We start from the raw sequence: 7780 nt of genomic DNA, 5'->3' as shown, positions 1-7780 counted from the left end.
AACCTCTCCCATGGATGATGCCATGTTTTAGCGTAAAATGATTGTGTCACACCATTACATAAAAAGAAATTCGGGCTACTGCAATAGTTTTTAGATAAAGATTTGAATGAAGTTAAATTTGAACAGGTTACCTCAATTGAGGAATTAGTAAAGTTCGAGACCCGACTTTTAAGAAAAATTAAAAAGAGCATTTGATGCTACTGAAATTGTTTGTAAAAATGCGACAGCATATTGTTATACGATTTTAGATTTTATAATGACGGAAGAGGCGATCAATCGAAATTAAATATTATGTATGGTAACGATGTGCCAAACGTCTTTTATTAGCTTATTTTTGATGATTTGGTTTTTTATTTCTCTATTTATTTTTTCTTTGTAGTATAATTGTAAATAATTTACCTTAAAAAACAAAAATAAAACAACAAAATTGACGTAAATATAATGTAGTATATATGAAAAAAGGTTTAATGTTTAAAGCTATAAAAGTATGTCTAACAAAACCTACGTATTTTTGGTTTATCATTGAACCGTGCTGAACAGCTGTTAGTTTGGAAAACTTATGTCTGAACTAACTTATGGCATTAAATAAAGTTTCCGTTTGGATACTTTATTTAATGCCATAAGACCGTTTTAAACTAAAGAAAACACGAATTTAAAGCCTCATAAAACACGAGTTTAAAACCTCAAAAACACGTATTTAAAGCATAAAAAAACTCGTGTTTGAAACCTTAAAAAGCACGTGTTAAACTCCAGTAAAACATCTCGCGAAAATCACGTGTTTTTGGTTTACGCCTAGAACGTAACAAACACGTGTTTATACCGATTTTAATTTCGAGTTTAAAACCAGATGTGCCGTCTGGGAGTGAACACGTTATAAAGCACACGCAGCTCCAATAAATATATAAAACTCTGACAACCCCAAAATAATATAATAAAGACAAACATTATTGGTCCTGATGGTATACCAAATATATATTTAAAAAAATTAGTTTACGTTATATGTGTTCCGCTTTCGCTCATATTTGAATCTAGTCTATGAAAATTGACATAACTCAAATATTGTCTTAGGATTATGCAAATTTTTATTTGAGAACATAAGAAACTTACTAGTTTAATTGATTGTGTTTGAAAATTTTAAGTTTCACATACTTGTGGTGTACGAATAGGGATTTTTTACATTTAGATGCATATCTCATTAGAATTTTTTAAGCGAATTGGTTTTAGTGTTGGACCATCTTTTGCATAAAAAAAAGTCTTTGCGTACATTTTATGGAGTTTAGATAAAAATGACCTTTTTTGTTATGATAATAATTTATTATTTATCTATTAGAAGCCGTGGCGAAGCGGTTAGAACTTCGGCTAAGAAAAAAGAAGTCCGAGGTTCGACGCCTCAAGCGACACTGGTAGGGAACGACGCGTGAACTTCTTCGTTAAATTATCTTCCGCAGTGCTCTGTGATAAGACCGTTAATACTTCTGGGAGCACCTTAATAGCTACAGAAAAAAAATTAACTTTGCATGGAGAAACATTGCAAAGTTCATTTTATCAACTTTGTTTATTTCATTAGTTAAATATTGCATAACTAATTTATTTTAACTTTAAGCGGTAAATTAAAATCAATTAATAACTTTTAAATGAGATGTAGAAAAATTTTGAACTTACTTTTGTAATGATCGTTACATGCAAATACCTTAAATTAACAAATATTTGAACATTAAAAGAAAACATTTTCAATTTAAAAACTACTAACCCAAAGTTAGTAAAGCTAATTTAATTCGTTAGTTCGTTAACTTAATTAATTTTTTTTTCTTTTTTAATTTTGTAGTATTAAACATTTTTTTTGAAAATAAAATAATGGAACATTTTTTGTTTTATGGGATATTTTTTAAAACACTAAAATAGCGGTACTTAATTTAGACACCATTGAAAGCGAATGTTATTAGCATCCAGGACCAACAATAAATATTGCACTTATTTATTCCCATTTTAAAGGTTGTTTTTTTGCTTCCCAAATCTTTATAAAGACATTGCAGAGCTTTTTTTTATATTTTCTTGGATGTTTTAGATCTGGTGCCAGTGAGCCTTGTGTTTTAATAAAATAAGTAAAAGTATGTGTGAATAAAAAAGTATATAATGTCGTGCTTTTCAGTGATTAAATTTCTCTTGTATATTTATTGTTCTATTTATACACACAAAATACTGCGAATCACAAAATGCTTTCAGATATTGCTACATATATTAACATATCTATCATACAATTTAACTACCCAGCAAACATTCTACAGCAGAATTTCAGTGGACCTACATAGGCATTTTGAGCGGACCACTGTAGTTTTGCTCATCGGTTACTTAGTGGACCATGAGCAGCAGCCGCTAAAAGTGGCTAGCCGATGACCACCACTATTAAGTTGTTTGAGAACTTAAGAAAAATTTTTCTCAAATTCTTAAATAACTTAAATAAGTGATTTACAATTTCTCTTTCCAGTCGCACTGTTCTCGTCTGACTTCGTTAAAGAGACTTGAGCTTACATCTACGGTTTCTTCACTTGGCATTTTCTTTCGTCAGCGAACTCTTTTTTCGCTTGTAATATTGTATATTTGGCATATGTCCAAAGTACAAATACCTTCCTTCTCTACGACTTATCTCGTTCATCAGCAAAGAACTTTGCTAAGACTTCCATTTTTAGGGCAAACTAATCTAACAGAACCCTCGTTATATATAGAAACTTTTGTGCATAATTAATTTCATATTTTGTGCATAATTAATTTTATATTCTGTGCATAATTAATTTCAATTAAGAAAGTGCTCCAGAAAAAAGGAAAGCTAAAAAGAGGTATGTAATTACACATAATACAAGATTTACAGCACCACTTTATATTTCAATAGTCCCATCTCTGAACTATGCCAAAACATCAATTATATCATCTAGGTGTGAACCAAGAGCAGGAAAAGCTTTATGTCTCGAACTTCTCCTGCATTTACAATAGCGTTTTACATTTATTAGCGTACGACACTTCAAAACATCCTTTCCGTTAGTTAAGGCTGAAAAGTAAGTATAACTCTTTTTCACTTCTTCACTACTTTAGTTTCAAACTATTGTGCAGTTGAAGCAGATAAATTCTCAGTCATGGGTATGAAAAATCTTTTTCATACCAATGATTGAGAATTTATCATATCAATGAGGTAAACGAGAAACATACAATCTGAGTCATGTGACACAGTATTGGGCATTTTATATAATTGCGATGAAATACACACTGCTCAGAAATTGTCAAAATTTGGCTTATTCACCGGTTGGCTTGTATAAACTTGACCAAAATCTCAGCTAAAGCTAAGATTTTGGTCAGCTGCGCGCTTCAAGTGCTCACCGTTTAGGGCCTTGACCGACGCTTTCTTTGGACATTTTTTTTAATTAACCATATAATAAAATTTGCCTTCACATTACTAAAAAATCCGCGTACGATCCTATTATCTATCGCAAAGCCTAACGTCGTCGTTGAGAACGAATTAGTTTATTGATGATGAATTAAGTGTTAATAGTGTCTTTAAATAATCAAAATTATATATATTAGAGACTCTAATATGTTAGTATATAAAACAAAAACTGCTGTGTTTTTTTTCTTTACTTCTATTCTATGAACTATCTTTCTTTTACAATTGCTTGTGAATAGAAGTGTTTTTTAATAGGAGATACAAGTAGTATAGTAAACGTTTTTAAATACAAAATAAAAGAGATGTTAAAAATGTTTAGTCTTACTTCTTTTCTAATTTTTTCGCTAATATTAAAGTCAATATAGTTATTTAATCTAATTATTTTGACATCAAACTTAATGCTGTTCAATGTAATTTTATGTATTATGATTGAGTTGATGGAGTTGAATAAAAATAAACATAAACGATTAAACTCTTTTGGTGCTAATTTGATGTTGTTATTGCAATCCTTATTTATTATATTGCTGAGGAAGGTCTTAAATGACTGTTCATCATATTTATTAGATACTTTGAAGTTTAAAGAGTTTTTATTTCTAATATTGTGCGAAATGTCATCAACGTTAACAAAATCAAATCGTTAAATAAGTGCATCGGTTTCTTGTAATAAACTATTTTATTGCACAGTTGTTGTACTCTACAGAAAAATCGATACTGAAAAACTTGTAGATTGTATGCTTTAAGTTGTTGATTGATTTGAAATATATCTTTGTTTTAAATATTAACTTTTATTAGTAAAAAAAATCATGTATTATGCATGGCTCAGGCTTTGTATTTCTTATCTTTTTTTTTTAGATTATTCACCTCCCCAAGGCCCGAAGGGGGCCACTACAGTCGAGGAGGCTACTCATTTTTTTGTGTTTTTTATTTTTTAGTTATTATTCGTGGTGCAACCCTCTCTCAACTCTTTAACTCCGAAACACGAACCTTGCCGAGCAAGGCCGCTGCGCGGAGAAACTAAGTTGAGTATCAATCTAGTGTAGTATCAAGATGTATGCATTTTTCTGGTGTAGTAATTAGACTTGAGCAGTAATCAAAGTTAGGTAGTATGAATGTTTTGAAGAATTGTAAAGGAACTTTGAAGGCTAGACCAAATATATTAGTCTTTTTGTGTTCGTTAAAATGTAATTTGCAATTAATAATAACACCAAGCAAAAAAAATTTAATTACAAATTCAATTTTAAACTTATTACCTAATAATATTGAAGTGGACAATATTATATTGGCTGTATGCTTATTTATTAAATCATTGCTTTATTTTTATTCAAATTGATATCGATTTTATTATTTCACTGCACTCTAATTTAGAGCACAGTGTAATTATAGGTGAAAATATAAAAAGTAATAATTGGTATGTATCAGCAAAAAAAAAGCCTTTTGAATGTGTTCAATTTCCTCAAAATTTAAATGTCTTCAGTTGCCTTTTTTTTTTTAAATTTTATTTTAGATGCCCTAAGGAGTCCTTACGGTCTTATCACAGAGCAACATGGAAGAGCTTTGAAAGAAAGGTCACCCCACTTTCCTTACCGTTGTTGTAAAACTTGCTCTGAGTTGAACAGCGGCGTTAAACAACTTATCTGCTTCTGAGGCAAGCACGCTAACCACTGCGCTAAGTTACTAAAATTAGATATTTTTCATGAAAACTGTCTGGTATAGCCATAATTTTTTTTAAGCTAAAAATACAATGTCCTTTTACCACTGGTGATCTCTCCATAGTATGGAGTCCATACACGGATATTAAATATGATTCATTCATATTATGTCCGTATTATATATAGACATAATAATTTTAATATAATAATTTAACAGATATACATATTTATTTTATTTTACTTTATATATATGTATATGTATATATATATATATATATATATATATATATATATATATATATATATATATATATATATATATATATATATATATATATATATATATATATATATATATATATATATATATATATATATATATATATAGGTGAAGTTCGCGCACCTAGTATCGGATTTTTTCAATGCCCTAATTCAAGATCCTTGACTTGTTTAGAAATGGTGAATCTGATGGGGTAACACCTCTATACTAACTACTTTGTATAGGTACAATAAATTATATTATAAAAGTCCGTCTTTTTTTAAATTTTTCTTAATTTTTTATATTTGAGTTTAATTTTATTTAAAAGAAACATTTAAAATCATGCATAGTGTAATCCATAAATAAGAAGAACCGTTTAGATTCCTTTTTAAATAGATCTAGTGAGGTTATCTCTTTATTAGTTATGTCTGAATATGCTTTCCATAGATATGGCCCACGATACTTAATTAAGTATGAGCTCAATTTCAAACTATATTTTGGAACAACAAAGTTGTTTTTTGAGAACCTTGTTGTGTATTTATGACAGATTTCACTAAAATAAGATTCAAATATTTTTGGAGATAATCCTAACTTAGTTCTATACATAAAGACTAAAAATTGATGTAAATTGATTTTAAAAATATCTAATGCTCTAAGTAAACACAGGAGAGGTTTGCAAGGTTCTTCTCTCCTAGCACTAAATACAATTCGACATGCATCTTTTTGTTTACTGTAAAGCTTTTTTAGTTTTGTATGATTAGTACTTGTCCAAGCGGTGTTACAGTACGTTAGGCGACTATGAATAAAAGCAAAGTATAAATCTTTAGTGGTTTAAAATTAAGAAATGGTTTAGCTCCATATATCATTCTAATAGTTTTTGAAATTTTCTTGATTGTTTATATGAAAATTCCATCGTAAATTTTCATCTAATTTCACGCATAAAAAGTTTACTGACGATTTCCTTTTAATAATAGTTTTGTTTATAATAAGATTTGGTAATTGTAATGGGGTGTTATCAATTTTGTTTGATTTATGGAATAATATAAATTATTTTTTGCCAGCATTCAGAGAAAGCTTATAACTTAAAAACCACTCCTTAACTTTTTCTAATTGTTCATTAACGTGTTAAAAAGTATTTTAATATCTTTGTGTAAATAAAATAAATTGGAATCATCAGCAAATAGACTTAAATTTATAAGATTTGATGATAAGTATAAATCATTTATGTACAGTAGAAACAATAATAGCCCTAAAATAGAACCCTAAGGAACCCCACAAGTTATTGAGTGTTTACCTGTTACTTTTGAATCATAGCATATGAATTTTTTTCTGTCTGTTAGGATTTCCGCTAAGTATTTGCAATTAGTAACTAAAAAAGAGGGAAAATGATAAGGCAGGTCACTCTTGATTATACCATTACGAAGCTGGTCACCACAAAAGTTATTGGTTATTATGTTATCAAGAAGTGTTTGGGATTTATTTCATTACTCTTGTCGGCATGTTTATTGTTGGAATATAGTTATTTTGGAATAAAAAATTTAAGAAATGTTTAACTTTTTTTTATAAGTATGATTTAATAAACTAATGTTTAGGTCCCCCACAATGTAAACATGCTTCCGCATTTTATTCACTTTAGTTAAGAATATTTTTAAACGATTTTTAAACTTTTTAAAATTACCAGATGGTTTTCTAATATATGTTATTAATAACTATGTTTTTTGTTTTGTTTTGCTAATCAATTCAATGCATAAAGACTTACAATCTGCTTCATTGACGCAAAGATCATTAAGTAAAATAAAGTTAATAGAATTGTGAACGTAACTCACGCCTCCAGCTGTTTTAAATTCTGGTTGATGAACTGAAACGTAGTTATTTAGTTCAAATTGTAAATTTGTTTCATCATTTTTGTACCAAGTTTCCGTAATGCAAATTATTTTGAAGCAATTTAGGGGTAGCCATGGGGGTAGCAGTTTTAGGAGGGCCAGGGGGTAGTAGCTCCGGTAGTAGCATCTTATAATATTTTCAAATTTTTGAAATTTTTATTGAGACTTCTGATACCAATGTTCAAAACTGAGAATTTATCTTTATCTTGTTGAAGAAGTTGTGCCCATTCTGACATTGTGTAGTATTTACTTTTTAATTTTTTTTTTATTCAAATAAACAGTGTTCGCTTCATTATCAAAAAGACCATAATTTTGATCAGAAAATTTAGTAATGAAATTCCCCTCCATTCTGTTTAAATACGATAAAATAAGAAATTAAAAATAGGGAAAAAACAATAGGTGAATAACCTGAAGTTATAAATATTTAGGAGGTAGTTTTTTTGGATTGCTTGCTTTAGATTTATATCAACAGTATGCTTAAATGTGTAAATAAAAGAAATTCTTGTCCTATTTTCTTGTTTTAAATTTTATAGTGGTTTTTAGGCGTTTTTTAGAA

At 28.8% G+C, this 7780-nt stretch overlaps 1 long non-coding RNA gene across 4 annotated transcripts in view; it reads left to right on the top strand.

Moving 5' to 3' along the window:
- LOC136084061 (uncharacterized) overlaps positions 1-439 on the top strand; it is a 2637-nt gene extending 2198 nt beyond the window's left edge. For 3 of the 4 annotated variants that reach the window (XR_010640303.1, XR_010640304.1, XR_010640301.1), the window contains exon 3: positions 1-439. This exon is cut by the window's left edge. This is a non-coding gene — a long non-coding RNA (uncharacterized LOC136084061). The other variant, XR_010640302.1, reaches the window with a different exon arrangement.
- Positions 440-7780: the final 7341 nt, after the last annotated feature.

This window comes from Hydra vulgaris, chromosome 08, assembly GCF_038396675.1.
Source record: "Hydra vulgaris chromosome 08, alternate assembly HydraT2T_AEP".
Taxonomy (NCBI): Eukaryota; Metazoa; Cnidaria; class Hydrozoa; order Anthoathecata; family Hydridae; genus Hydra; species Hydra vulgaris.
The sequence above is the reverse complement of the archived record's forward strand: the minus strand, read 5'-3'. Positions and strand labels throughout refer to the sequence as shown.